Here is a 15,739-nt window from a genome sequence, read left to right on the forward strand (position 1 = left end):
TTTTCCAGTTCTCCGTCTCCCCGGGGCCCTTGATAAATATTCAGTAGCTCTGGCCCCTGGGCCCAGGTCTGGAGACATGCTTGGGCAGTGAAGTGAAGGAAAACTGAGAGGAGGACTTGAAAGGGGCCCTAACCCTCAGCCTTTTCTTTCTGCTTGAAAGGGTCCCCGGGGAACCGCCCGCCTGCAGGGCTAACCACTTGAGGCCAATGCTGGGGTTGTGGGAGCCCCTCTCAGGGAGGGAGGAGGGGAAGCTGGGCTTCCAGAAGTGACACTGCTAAATATGGTATTTGGTGGGTACTTAAAACACCAGTAATAGCTAGAGCAGCAGCAGGGGCATTTGTAAGACACAAGATGCTGAATTAAAATTTGCATCTTCCATGTCGGAGGAGCCAGCCTCGGTCTCTGTCTGTGATCGCCTTGAGCAGTCCACGGGCGTGAGTCTCACTTCTGCTGTCACGCTCCACCAGCGGCCCACACGGCTTCCGCCATGTGTCCAGCTCCTGTCCCCGCTCAGCCATCAGACCTCTCCACCCCGTGCGCTCCCCTGTCACCACACACCACAGTTCCAACCATTCTTATTATAAAGATTCCCATTTAGCTTAAACTATCTGGCAGACACCCCCCATTACAATAAACTTATGTGGAGTCCAATACATATTAGGCTTAAATTTGACTAATTATATGTTAGACCGGTGATTTTCAAACTGGTGTGCCACAAGAATTTTTAAAACATGCAACACCTGACTATGTAGTCAGGGGCACTGACCTCTTTTCTCTTAGATTATCAAATTTAAAAAATGATGACAGCCAACACAAAAATAGCCGTCCGGTGTGAATTAATCAAAATTTATACCTTTTTTTTTTTTTTGTCAGAGCAGCAAAAAATATATTTTTTGGCATGCGGCAGAATTTTAGTAATTAGTTTATGTGTGGCATAGGGTTGAAAATCACTGTGTTAGACTTGCATAGAACATCCAGGAGGTGAGACTATATAGTGATCAAAGCGACTGTGAATTTAGTAACCACATTAAGCACAATGATATTTTACTTATCAAAGGAGCATCTAGGCACCTTTGAAAAAACAATGTGCAAGGTCGTTGTTCGTTCAGTCTAGAAAAAGTGAAGAGTGTGCATGGGAGTTTGTAGGCCCATCACAAACGCTCTAGTTTCTGGAAGGGCGCCCCGGTGGCCTCAGGCCTGAAGAGTCAGGGCATTCCCCGGGCTCCCCCACGGAGAGAATAGGGCTTACGGACCCAGGTCTCCAAGGCACCGGGCAACCCGGATGCGGCCCAGGCTGCCTGCTGCTGAGCAATTCTCATGAAGTCTGTCCTTGGATGGAGGAGTGGTTGGAGTTAGAACTTCTTTACCGTTTTTGAGTCATAGACCCCTTGTGGTGAAAGCTCTGCAGGTTCCCCTGAAAAATTCATTTTGCCATTCAGGGGATTCCCAGAATCCTGGAGTCCTTCCATAGGCCTCATAGACCCCACATGGCAATCAACTTGATTGGGAGATCTCAGTGTTCTTCTAGTTCTAAGAGTCTATGGCTTATGATTTGCTTAGAGCAGTGGTTCTCAACCTTCCTAATGCCGAGATCCGTTAATACAGTTCCTCATGTTGTGGTGACCCCCAATGTCATTGTTACAAATTGAACATAATTAAAGCATAGTGATTAATCACAAAAACAATATGTAATTATATATGTGTTTTCCGATGGTCTTAGGTGACCCCTGTGAAAGGGTTGTTCGACCCCCAAAGGGGTCTCGACCCACAGGTTGAGAACCACTGGCTTAGAGCCTGCTGGACTGGGATTCCCTGATAGAGCCCTTTATTTGGGAGCTCGGGGGATCTATGTCCCCTCCTTTACCAGTGGCCAGGGGTGACTGTGAAGAATGTCGTGGTGCCACCTTGTGCTTCTGTTCTGAAATTGCACATTTTCTGGGGCCGCACACAAGCCTACCACTTTCCAGCAACACAAGGCTCTTTACATTGCTGCCTCAGGGCCTTTGCATTGACTGTTTCCACTGCCTAAAGGTCTGGTTTTGAAGAAGCCATTTATGCAAGTGCAGTTTGTACTGTCATATAATGAATCAAGACAAAAAAAAACACCAAGTTTTTATAAAGATGCTTTTATTCTCGTTTGGCCTCAGACTGAGAAAATGTCATATGAGTATGTTAAAGAACTTTCTGAAATTTGAGGAAAGGTTCATGAGGATTATAGAAGGTATATTAGTCATCTCTCATTATGTTTTGCTGCAATAACAAACAACCTCAACATTCAGTGGCTGACAGCAACAGGAGTATTTATGCTGAAGTTACCTGTTTGCTGTGAGTCAGCTGTGGCTCTGTTTCCTGAGGCCTCTCCATTGCAGGATGGAAGAACTAAGGAACTGCTGGGCAGACTCCTTACTTCTACCCCTTCCAAGGAGAAAGTGACTCTGAGCGAAGGAACCCCCCACCGCTCCCCTTACATGAACAACCTTTAGGAGGAAAGGGAGGTTAAGGGCTGTGGAGTAGAAACTTTCTCCAGCTACAGGGATGTTAGGCTCCACCTTCCCAGAGCAGGACTGGAGTTGTCATTGCCCCAAAGCAGGAATGGGCTGCATTGCAGCCCTGCGGGAGGGACGGGAGGCCTTGATGTAGGCAGGGCAGAGGTCCGAGGGGACCTGAAGGTCTGAGACCTACTGTGGGTTCTTGGTTTTGCACAGGAAATAATTCAAATTAGAACCAGCATAGAGTTTAAAGTGAAAACAGTTTATTACTGAAGCAGTAGGACAGAGAGGGGCTACTCCACAGACAGAGAAGCACCCCCCTGGTGGGATTTCCTTCTTTTATTGAGGCTCATTTAATCGAGGGGGAGGGCACTCAGTAAGGGGGCAGGATCTTCTGGGGGAGGGGTGGAGAGTTCTCAGAAGAGCACCGTGGACTATTTTGTGTCCTTTCCATTTCCTTTCTGTGTCCGCTCATGGCCGCCCAGGATGTGTGGTTTAGTACGCTAATGTATTACCATGAGCCTATGAAGAGGCTAGGGCAGGGGTGGGCAAACTTTTTGACTCAAGGGCCACAATGGGTTCTTAAACTGGACCAGAGGGCCGGAACAAAAGCATGGATGGAGTGTTTGTGTGAACTAATATAAATTCAAAGTAAACATCATTACATAAAAGGGTACGGTCTTTTTTTTTTTTTTTTTTAGTTTTATTCATTTCAAACGGGCCGGATCCGGCCTGCGGGCCGTAGTTTGCCCACGGCTGGGCTAGGGTCTACTGTAAGGTGAATTTAGTCACCATGTTGGATCAAGCTAGTCTTCTGCCGATTCTAAGCCATAGATCTGTTGGGGGTTGGTCTTACTATGTCTTTGATAGTCCTTGTAGCCCTTACCGGTTTCAGCCGTTTCGTCACGTACCCTACCTTAGCCTGGGCACTGGAGTCCCCCAACAAACATATACCTGGACCCAAGATTGCACACCCCCAAACCTTTCTACTCCAACTGCCAAAGAGGGAGTGGGAGAGTTTCTGGGTGCACGAGAGGGCTCAGGCAAAGGCAAAGAGGAGGAAGGGAGGACTCAGACAGAGGGAGGGGGTGGCAGCTGTGTGGTGTGACAGCTCACTCAGAGACCCCCAGCTTCTTCAGCTCAGAGCATGCCAGGCCAGCACAGCCAGCCCCAGCTGCTTGCTCAGAGAGCCACCAGCCTGCAGTTAACCCTACACCTCTTCCCAGCCCCTCACCTGAGCCTCTTCTCACAACGGAATGGACATTAGAGCAACCCACCTGCAAATTGATGGGTGATTTGTTTCCCCTGAAATACCTCTTTTCACGGCCACAGGAAAACAAGTTTCAAAGTGGATTGGGAAAGGGGGCTGGGGTTCGCATATGAAAAGAATGAGGAGGGAACAGATGGTGCCTGCTAAGGCGACCAGATTTTTCCCCCCCAGTTAATCTGGGAATGACCTAATTTACATAGTATTTGCATAAATTTCCATTTCAAATTATAGCTGTCCCAACTTCAAGTATACAGGAGAAAATAAATGAGATCAGGCAACCTACTGTAAATGAACTCAAGCTGACTTTTGTGAAATGCAGGTCATGCTTTAAAACCTGGCAGACGAGAGGAAATAAGTTTGTCCACTGTCCATTGGGGGGAGGGGGAAGGTGCTAGAGAAAGCTTGTCTCCACCTCTCAAGTTAGAAAAAGTTACCAACGGTCCAGGCCAGAGGTGTGAGGAGATGAAGAATTCCACCTCTCCGCTGGTATTCTCCTCCTCCCACTGTGTGCCTTGGGAAGAACCAAAATTAGGAATGGCGCAAAAAAGCAGGACTCTGTCCAAAAGTCAGGGTGGCCCAGCCCCTTCCAGCCCCAGCAGACTGGACATTGTGTGGAGATTGGGTGTGTTCCTTCCCACCACCACATCTGTCTGGCTACTTAGCTCCCCATCCATTCATTCTCACCCTCCACCAAACCCCAATCCCATCACACACTCTCAGAGACAAATTTGTGTAAGTGCACAGGAACACACACACACACACACACACACACACACTCTCAGAGACAAATTTGTATAAGTGCACAGGAACACACACAGAGTGTGCCCAGTCCCAAATCTGGCAGTAGAAACAGTAGAAACATAGGTGTTGCAGTCATCAAGATTGTCTGAAATCAGGGAAATCTCAAGTTGGCTCTGGTTTGCTAAATGTCAAGGTCCCTCTCTATGTGGGACTAAATCAGACCTGGGGAAGTTGTAGAGAGGGCAGTGGACTCTTAGGGTAGGGTCGGTGGGGACAAGGCCACAGCTGGAAGCTAGGATGATGTCATGCCCTGTGGGGACATGCGGGCTGCTAGAGAAGACAATTCCCACCCAGATGAGGGAAGGCCAGCTGGTAGCCCTAAGTGGACTTGCTATAGTGAAAGCTGATCATCAAGGTAGCCTTCTGCTGACAAGTCCTGAGTGCTGGACTCTCTGCCATCAGGGACTGTGTCTCCCTCCCTCACCCACTGATTTCTCTGCACATGGCATCCCCCTCTACTTCCTCACGCCTTCAGCCCAGAGAACAGAGGTGGGGGCCTTGCTCTCTAATGTTCCTCTGAAACAGTTTTTGCTGAGAATTCTCAAGGCCTCCCTGTCCCTGAAGTTAAAGCCAAGAGGTTCTGAATCCCTCCACCCCAACCCCTACCCCCTTGAGACAAGGGCATAGAACTGCCTGGCTGTTGGGGGTGGCAGGGAGTTTGAGAAGAGGGGTTTAAAAAAAGGCGTTTAGCCCTAGCTGGCTTGTCTCAGTGGATAGAGTGTTGGCCTGCCGACTGAAGGGTCCCTGGTTTGATTCCTCAGGGCACATGCCTGGGTTGCAGGCTCTATCCCCAGTGGGGGGCATGCAGGAGGCAGCCAATCAATGATTCTCACTCATCATTGATGTTTCTATCTCTCACTCTCCCTTTCCCTCTGAAATCAATTAAAAATATATTTATAAAGAGATGTTTATTAATATTTCAAAAAATTGACTTCCCTTTTGGGGAAGTTGTGACGCAGAGCCCATATAACCCCAATGAAAAAATAGAGAAAGACCAGATGAAAGTGTTGCTGGCAAGACAGAAGGGAAGAGAAAGGTCAAGTGGAGACGTCAGAGTCTAGTACTGGCTAATTTTTCAAAAGCTGCCCTCTCTGAGGCCCGGCCCCGGCCCCAGCCCGGCCCGCCCTTGGGTCAGGCCACACAGTGCGTGAGAGCTGTCAGCGGTCTCGGGGCAGCTGCTGGACAGCTGCGCACTCAGCCAGGCAGGTGGTTCAGATGAGTCACCACAGCAGTGGGCTCCCGCGTCCAAGGAGAAGGCTCCGAGACGCCTCCTCAGCAGTCAGGTGTTCTCACTCAGCGGGTCCTTCGAAGGCCCCGCACCAGCAGAACCGTGTTTTGGGGGGTCATCCCATCCCTAACATAAAAAATACCACGCTTTCAGCCAGAGGTTGACAAAAGCTTTCTGTAAAAGGCCACAGAGAAAATAGTTTAGGCTTCACGGGCCACGCTCAAGTCTGCCATTTTAGTTCCACAGCAGCCACAGACAATATGCAAATGAATGAGTGCGGCTGTGAGCCAATAAATGGAGACACGGCAATTTCAATTTCATATAATTTTCATGGGTTGTCCAATGATTCTTCTTTTGATTTCCCCCCTTCACATAAAATCATTCTTAGCTCACGGGCCTACAAAAACAGACAGGGGACTGGATTGGCTGGTAGGCCCTACTTTGCTTTAAGCGAACGCAAAAGCAGAAGGTGGGGTCTTCATGAATGCAGATGAAGAACAGACTGATTTGATTTACAGAAGGACCTAGTAGAGGGTCCATTGAATGCACTTTACATAAGATGTGATTGTAACTTTTTCCTACTCCACATCAGTGTCACTTTTCTTTCTTTCCCAACTTTGGTGTTTTTCAAAGTGGCATTTGCCATCTGTTAGTGGGCTGCAAAATTTATAACAGCATTTTGGATTAAATAGAACGGGATAGAATAGGATAGGGTAAGAAATACATCAGAGTTCATCACACATAGTTAACGTTGGTAATGTCTTATAAAACTTTGTCAGCTGTGTATCTATTCATATGTGTATACTTATATGCCTGTGTATATAATGTCAGACATATTTCTTATAGTGGATCATGGTCGAAACACTGAAAGCCACTACTCTGATGAGCATTGGGGAAAAGAGGGTTGAATTCCAATCCTCCTGGATTGTCTGCTGAGTCCGACATTTCTCTCTCCATCCCTGTGTCCCTGTGGTTTCCTTGATGATCATTCCTGAGAACCGCTTGTCAGATATCCTCACCTGTCTGATAACCCTCCCTGCTTTCTTCCCTCTCCCCCAAAGGCTCCTGGCCCCAAAATCACCCTTTCTTTTCTTCTGTTAATAGCTCCCTTGCCCCACCTTCTTCCTATGAAAACCTTCCACTTTGTACACCCCTCCCAGCGCCCTCCTAGTAGCTCGATGGGATGCTCTCAATTCATGAATCACTTAGTAAAGCCAATTAGATCTTCCAATATACTCAATTGAACTTTGTTTTTTAATATATCTTTATTAATTTCAGAGAGGAAGGGAGGAGGAGAGAGAGATAGAAACATCAATGATAAGAGAGAATCATTGATTGGCTGCCTCCTGCACACCCCCCGCTGGGGATCGAACCCACAACCCGGCATGTGCCCTTGACAGGAATCGAACCTGGGACCCTTCAGTCCTCAGGCTGACGCTCTATCCACTGAGCCAAACCAGCTGAATTTTGTTTTTTAACATCAAATTTTCCCTTCTTGCTCTTAGAGTCAGAGTGTTTGGTTACAGTGTTTTGTTCTGTGTTGTTTATTCTTTTCTCTTCTTTTAAAAAAATATGTTTTTATTGACTTTTTGAGAGAGAGAGAGAGAGAGAAATGGCCTCATATACACACCCCAAATGCAGACCCAACCTGCAACCTGGGCATGTGCCCTGACCGGGAATCGACAGGCAACCTTTTGGATGATGCTCAAAACCAACCAAGCCACACCAGCCACACCGGGCTGTTATTTTCATTTCTTCATGCCCTTCCCGCCTTCTGTGGGTGTTGTTGCAACCCCTCTCTTATCCTGCATGTCATTTGAATATGAACTGAATGGATGCTAAATAAGTCAGCAAAGATGCTGTTTTTAGCACGGTTCAGCAGATGTGTTTCTGAGGAAATGTGCTTGTACAGGCAATGTCACCCAAAAGGCACCACGAATCAGTGCCTGGCCACCCAGACAAACCACAGGCACGCCATCTTCCCATGGGGCCGCCTCTCTGGGGGAAGTGAAAGTGTCAATGCCACCCTACCTCCCCCCATACACTTTCTCCCCCGCCCCACACTGCACTGAGGACTCTGGGTCCTTCACCAAGGAAGGGACAGTCCCCGACCTCGAGTGGCACAGACCAGCCAGTGCTGGGAAAATAGTCTGTGCTCCACAATTTTGATGCATTAAAACCAGGGCTATATCATTCAAGTTCTATCCCAAGTTCCAGCACTTGAGGGGATTCTGGGAAAAGCAGTTCAGGCCCAGGAATGCTCACCGAGCCTGCCTGACTCATTCTCAGGGTTGAAGAATTCTTGCCCTGAGAAGAGGTCTGCTATTCCGGGTTTGGTCCTTGCAAACACTCCCAGCGGCTCCTTAGGGCAGCTCCACCCACAAGCACTGCGGCTGAAGCTGCTCTCCTCGGGGACTCTCAGGCGCTTTCTTCCCAGGCAGGCTCAGGGCTCCGCCGCCTCAGCACTGCGTGGTGTGGAAGGACAGCCCCCCAGCGCTGCTCCTGGTTCGCTCGGCCACCTGGCCCTCTCTGGGCTTTCCTCCTCTTACCTGCATAACCAAGGGTTGAGGCAGATGGCCTCAAAGCTATTTGCAGATTTAAAACTCCCCAGAGTTTTCTCATCTCCAAGCTCAGTCCAAACCACAAGATTGTCCGGAGATTGGCACGAGGGTGTGAGGTCCCCTGCAAACTGAGAAGCCCTGGGCACATCAGCTCTTCTAATGACAATGAACCTGTGAGCCTGGGGCTGCCGGGGCCATCACCTCTCAGACACTGTGCCAGCTCCTTGGATCAGCAACTTAACCAAAACCTGAAAGAGCCCAGATTAAAGTTCTCGGAGCCTGGCCTTGGGGCCTGTCCTGGTGAGCCACCGCTGTCCCAAAGGCAGGGGACTTTCAGAGACTGGGTGCGGGCGGGGGGTGGGGGGGTGGGGGGGGGTGGATGGCAGGTGGGGCTCCACCCCAGGAGCATGCCCTGCATGGAAAGTCCTGTGCCCAGTGACATCAGACAGCAATAGGCCCTAAAGGGAAACCCCAAACGATGAGTGTGGATCACTCACATCTACCAGCACTCAACACACTTTCCACCTGGTGAGTGGCCCCCGTCCAGACTCACACAGTCCGCATCAGCTACTGCCTTGGCTGTCCTCCCTGGGTCCAGTGACGTTCGGCCTGAGGCCTCTGAGGAGAGGCAGGAGGAACCGAGCAGAGGAGAATCCACAGTGCCTGGCCGTGATGTCTCTGCCACCTCGTCTGGGAGGCTCCACCGTGTAGGCGAGCCCAGCAGGGCTCTAGGAAAAAACCCAGTGGCTCCCGGGAAAAATCCTACCTGGCCAGAAAACAACAGTGAATGTTTACTGCTTACTCTGCACATGATCTCCCTTAATACACACAATCTGCTCCAGGGCACACGGCAGGAAACAGCACAAGAATGTTAAATAACTTAAGGTCCCAGAGAGCTGATATTGACCCCATGTGAATCTCGTATCAAAGGTCACACTCTTAGCCACTAACCCACATCTTCTCCAGAGCGGGAACAGCTTACCTTGGAGTTGTTCACCTAAACTAGAGACCATTGTATGTCTCGAGACACTGTTTCGCAGTGAAGGTCAAGTGTCATCAGAATTTGGTGGATTAAATAGATGAACCTCAGACAAAGACCCTACCACTTTGGTGTGAGAAGTTGCATCTTTAGGGTTCTAGGAGTCTTCAAATACAGAAGGGATGGGACTTCAGTGATGGTGTTCTAGGTCTCAGCGGAATGGTCCGGGTGGAGAGGTCGCTTCCCCAGTGTCACACTCAGCCCACCTGGGCGACGCCAGGCCAAAGGAACGCCCAGTTGAAATGGAGTCTTCTGGTCCAGCCCACCTGACTCACTAGATTCCCTCCCACTGCCCGCCATGGTGGGTATGGTCATTTTATTCAGAAAGGAGGCATCCTGGTGTCTTCCAGTTCACTAACAAAAATCACACTGTGAGTTAGTGGCAGAGCTCCCAGCACTCTGGCTGGTCTGAGACGGGGATGAAGCCCCAGGTATGAAGCCCAGGTATGAAGTCCCTCGTTATTCTGAAAGCGCTTTGACTTGAAGCGGGAGGTTCTGGAGTTGGCCTTCGGGGGGTGGGGGCGGGGTGGTTGATGCAACACTACAGAATAAACTAGGAGCAAGCTAGATGCCAGCATGTCGATATCCACAACCCTTTCCCAGTGTCAGGGGACAGTTAGACGGGAAACAGGCCCTTGCCTGGCTTAGGGAAAGGAGTTGAGAATGGCCACTGGAGCAGTGAGGGTTGTAGCTGGGTGCTCTGTGTCGGGGAAGAGGAGTATTTAAATCGATGCTCAGCAGTTCTCTCCTCACAGTCCTTCAAAGAACATGAAGTTTATAGGAAAATAAAATTTGAGAACTTTCACAGAGACAGCCAGTAAGTGAGATACAAGAAGAGGAGAGGTGTTGGAGGTGAGGCCAATCCTTCACAGTTATTATTAATATTCCACCCCTATCATCATCGTGAATTTATTCTGTTACTTACAGGACAGGAGAAGGCACCAGACATATCAATCATGGAAGCTATTACACCCACCAGTCCTGGCTAAGAAAAACTGCCCTAGTCATGACCCTTCAGGAGGGAAGTGTCCCCTGCATGTTCCTCATCCAGATTTTGCCCTGTTTTTACTACATGACCCTCTCTCGGACACACGTGCTTGGGCAGGGTGGATGGCTTGCCCAGGGCTGGCCACTTACAGACTAGTATTATCTAATATGGCCCAGCTCAATAACCCTGTCCAAATGAGAATTAGAACTAGCAATTAATCAATCAAATGATATCTTTCTCAGGGAGTTGATTTTGTAAATAAAGAGAAAACGAGCCAGTGGGTAGCAGAACAAGAATCAAGAAGCCACACTTCGAAGATTAAGTGAAGATTACAGCCACTGGGTCACACTGATGCCAGAGCCCTAGCCCCAGTGGCTCCGCACATGGGCTGGCAGCATACCTCACAGGTGGGCACTGCCTTGTGTTCAAGGTGGAGGATGTACCTTTGTTGCATCCAAATATGTGTATTGTTACAACAACGCTCCTCAGACAGAATGTTGGGAGGAATGCTTCACGTAAAATGGGAGAATCCCAAACTGGCCCATTGGAGGGGAGAGAGCGGGAGAGTGTAATGACAGGCCTGTGCGAGGGAACCATGTGTTTGCCAGGAGGTGTGAATACTTGGACTCGTGAGTGTAGAAGGGAGCACAGTTGGGGCCATAACAGTTATCTGCAAATGAAGACACGGCTTGAAGCATAGCCAAGTGAATGGTATGATAAGTAGGGATGTAATTGAATCCCTTTAAACACTTGCCAAACATCCTAGGATTTGAACATGCACCATTATGTTAGTCAGGACCCTCTTGGTTTCAAGTGACAGAAACTTAACTCGAATTAACTTACGAAGGAATTGGATGCCTCACAAAATTGAAAAATCTAAGGATAGATTCAGGCATGACTGGATCCAAATGCATAATATCAGGAACCAGTACTTCTCTGTCTCTTACTGCTTCCCTCCAGTTGGCTTCATTTTTTGCTTGGCAGGCTCTTCCCGTACTTGCTCTGGTGGCCAAACATTGGCTTCATGTTTCATGCTTACCTCCTTCCAGCTTAGCAGCCTCAACAACCAAAAAAAGAGTAATTCACTAGGTGTACAGCACAAGTCCCAGAAACAGCTCTCTTTGGTCTCCTGGGGACATGTATTCATCCCTGAACCAATATGTGGGACCAGGAGAAGCAGCGATCTGATTGGCCTGGCCTGGGTCACGTGCTCAGATCTGGATCTAGAGCATGATGTCAGCCCATCAGAACACAGGCTGTTATTGGAGGGATGTTGAACAAGACAGATATTGAACAAGACAGATATCCACCTCAGCCCCAAACAAAAGAGTTGAGTACAACCTCTCTGGTAATGATCCTTGAACTCCTGACATATAGCTGCCTTGAATGCCAAATGAATGACCTTCACATATATATTGATTTCAGAGTGGAAGGGAGAGGGAGAGATAGAAACATCAATGATGAGAGAGAATTATTGATTGGCTGTCTCCTGCACGCCCCCTACTGGGGATCCAGCCTGCAATCCGGGCATGTGCCCTTGACCTGAATCAAACCCGGGACTCTTCAGTCCGCAGGCTGACGCTCTATCCACTGAGCCAAACCAGCGAGGGCCCAAATGACTTTCTGATCCCAATCTCCATGCGGCCTAACCATACTTTCATGATGGGTTTATCAATCAGAGTTCTTCTTTACAAACAACAGAACCCATTCTAGTTTGTTTAGACGGAAAAAAGAATGTATTAAAGGATATTCACGCCTCACTGGATGTCTGGCAGAGTTAGCGTGTGGGGCGGGCGAGAGGCTCTGCAGCCTTGAACAATACCCAAATCCCTGCTGGTCCGGTCACAGGCTTGATTCCACTGCCTTTGGCGAATGCTCCTGGGAGCATCTCTGTCTTTGCTGCCTGCAGGGGCCCCACGTCCCCGGCCATGCTCTGCCCCAGCACCAGGATGCAGTCCCACACGGCCGTCGCTTCCTTGCTTTTCTCTCTTCCATATTGAAGCTTCATGTTGCCACATCTAATCGGCAGAGCCTAGCTCTGGCTGCAGGTAGTCAGGGAAACGGAATTCTGCCCTCCAACCTGGTGAGGTAATGCCCCTAACATGACCACTTTCCCTTACTGAGCAAGGCTATTCAAATGATGCTGGGCAGGCACCAACATGTCCCACACCCACCATAGTGTGCTTCAAGTAGTCGGGTCTTCTGGGTTCTGGAGAGACCAAGCAATGGGGCCAAGGCTCCTTATTTCCACATGCGGCCTCCCAACACATCTGCGAGCCTCTGATTTTTGCCACCAATGAAACCCAGTTAATGCAAGTAATTGGGCCAATGTAATTTGGGTAAAAGTTAGCGTGGAAGTAGTGTTTCCTTCCCAGCAAATCTGGATCACAGAAGCTCAGGGTTTCTTCTTCAAAAGGAAAACCCTCGATGGGTCTTTTGAGGGAGCCTGTAAAGCAGGGCCACGTGGAGCCCTCCCAGGAGGGCCAGCCCACAGCCACTTCACAGGCCTTTTTACAGAGCGCTACAAATGTCACGCTGCGCTGCTATTTAACCACAGACCATCCCCAGCCATTGAAAAGGGGCTGAGTTGCCAGGCGGGGCTCATGGCAAGAGTCTTCCCACTCTGATACATTTCCTTCAGAGTCTAGAATCCCATAGCTGCCTTTGCCAGGAGTTTGGATTCTCTGACCTCCCTACTGTGGCTCCCACTGTCTCTAGTCAGGAGCTTACGTCATTCAATTGAGAAATCGTTTTTGAGTATCAGCTATGTCGCGGGCATTGTACTAACACTGGAATACTCTGCCGCCAGGAAGCCTTCAGACAGGTAAATTAGCCAAAGCTTAAATGGAAGGGGGGTGGAAGGAGGGCAGGAACAACAATGTTCAAGCGTCATTATCTAGAAAGAGATGCCTACTTTGCATTTTTCAGCAGACTTATTGATCAGAGTCACTATGGAAGCCAAGGTCTGTGACCGAATATAGAAGTATAGTCATTTTATTTTCTGAACACAGTCTAGCAAAGAAATGTCTCAGCTGGAGAATTCATTTGTGTAGAAGTCTTCAAAAGATATCACTGTTAAATACATTGTGTTATACTTAATAAGCGAAAAGAGTAAAATCAGAGGAAATGATGACCATGTCAGAAAATCTTACCAGTGCAGTCAGTTGAATATATATAACTGGTTATACTAGGAAGTCCAGTCTTTGACCAGTGTCCTGCTCCCCGACCCCTGGGAACCCACCCGTCGGGACGTATTGACATGTTCCACCGAGCAAAATATGGACTCTGACAGCAAGGGAAATGAGGACATGTCGGATGGAGACCTCAAATATTCCCTTGCACAGACCACAGACCTCTTTGCCACCGAGGTGTCAGGTGCCCACAGCGACCACTAGGTGTCGCTGTGAACCTGCGAGAGGGAGGCCTCACGCTGCAGGCACACACCAGCTTGGTCTGTTTTCAATCAACACGTTGTCAGTTTTTCTCCCCGAGGCCCCAGAAGTGTGCTTGGAATTTTTATTTCTTGAGAAATCCTGTGATTCAGCTGCCCTTTGTTGGCCCTGCTCTAGCTGTGCTAGCTCTACCAGCCCCCCAGGCAGGGGGATCTCCCGCAAGCGTCTTCAGGCCACCAGCCACAGTGCCACCTCTCTCTCTGCTCTTCCTACGAACACCCTTTGCTGCTACCGTACTATCCCTCCCTTTTTGCCTCTTCACAGCCCTTATTCCCGGTGCCCAGTGACACCAATGGGTTCCCAGCTGCTCCGTGCCAAGGGCCCCATCCTAGCCAGGCTTGTCCAAACCCTGGTGAATTTCAAGGCACCTAAATCAGCTCCCACTAAAGCAAATTCCCCCTGGCTTCCCTGTTCTGATTCTACCCCAACCTTGCCCCCTTCTTCCAAAGCATCTGGGCAAGATTTAGTGTTGAGATGGGAGCCACAAGACGCTAAGCTTCTTACCAGCAATCCCAGACCCTAGTCCTGGCATAAAAGAGCATAGAGGCCACACCTGCCTTCGAACCCCTCCTGCCTCTGCCACTTACTGGGTGTGGGACCTCTGTCTGAGCCTCCATTCTTCATAAGCTAAATTAGACAGCACCTCCAGATGCATGTATTAAATACAATTATAAATACAAAGGACCCACAGGATCTTGCACAGTACAAGCATTCAATACATGCAACGTGCTTTTTATTAGCGTTACCCGGACACTTTCACGGACACATCAGCACACACTCAACCAAACGAAGGCATGGAGTTTGGGAGCCTCGTTCTCATGAATCTGGGGGGAGATGGTATGTCAAGGAAACAAAAGCTCAGAGTTTGCTGTATTCAGAGATACCAAGTACCACGGCAGGTTCTAACCCTCTCACTTATGTCAACAGCAATGAAGTTGTTCTGAGCCCAGCTGGGAGCTGTCCTGGTCAACAGCCATAGCTAGCTGGGCAAAATGCCCCCTAGCTGCCCAGGGGCCTTCCGGGAAGAGGCCACTTGTGGGTGGAGCCAGCACTCACTCCCTTCCCCAGATTTGGCACTCCCCTGGTGTCCGGCTATCACATTGCTGCAGCGGGTTTTGTGGGTGCCCACACGGAGGAATTCTGACCGTGGATGCCCTGCGGCTGCTCTCTGCAGCCCTGAGAATACAGACGCTGGGAAGCTTGGGGAAAGGTGGGAAGAAAGAGCCTGTCTTTTAAGAGACTTTTCTGGACCACTCGGTGGAAGCTAAATGGCAAAAGAGCCCCTGCCGGCCAACTTTGGTTACTGCAGCTCCTTCCCTTTGGAAGTGGGGCTGTTTCTGAGTGAGGTATCTTGATTTGACGTCTTTGAAAGGTGCTTGGTAACGCATGCTGAGACAAGACTGCTTTTGTTGAGCAGTAGACAGGTAGGGCATGTGTATAGGACAGAGAGAAGAAAGAACTTTGCCTTTCATCCAGCCCAAAGCCTTATGTGCTGGGCTCGTCAGGGCTGTGGGAGGACAGGGATTATTTCGGATCCCAAGCCAAGCCATGAAGAAGAGGACACTCGGAGCTTGTATGGCTGCTGCACCGAGAAGGTTTGGTTTCTGTGGCCACGAGAAGCCTTGGGCTTGCAGGGAAGAGAGTTACTCCATCAGAGGACTCATCTGCGGGCTCCTCTGACACCTTTCCCCACCAGAACACCAATCAAAGGCCACAGCTGAGCCCGTCCCCCTGGAGAGGACACACCAGGTTCCTGTCCCAGCTCTGGGACCTCCACAAGCTCCCTTATCTCTCCACCCTCAGCTTTCTCCTCGGTCAAATGCAGATAACCAGACCATCCTCCGAAGAGTAAGTGGGGATTAGAGACAGGTAGCCAGCCGCTCAGCACATGTTAGACACACATCGCAACCC

The sequence above is a fragment of the Myotis lucifugus genome, unplaced genomic scaffold (genome assembly GCF_000147115.1).
Source record: "Myotis lucifugus unplaced genomic scaffold, Myoluc2.0 scaffold_18, whole genome shotgun sequence".
Taxonomy (NCBI): domain Eukaryota; kingdom Metazoa; phylum Chordata; class Mammalia; order Chiroptera; family Vespertilionidae; genus Myotis; species Myotis lucifugus.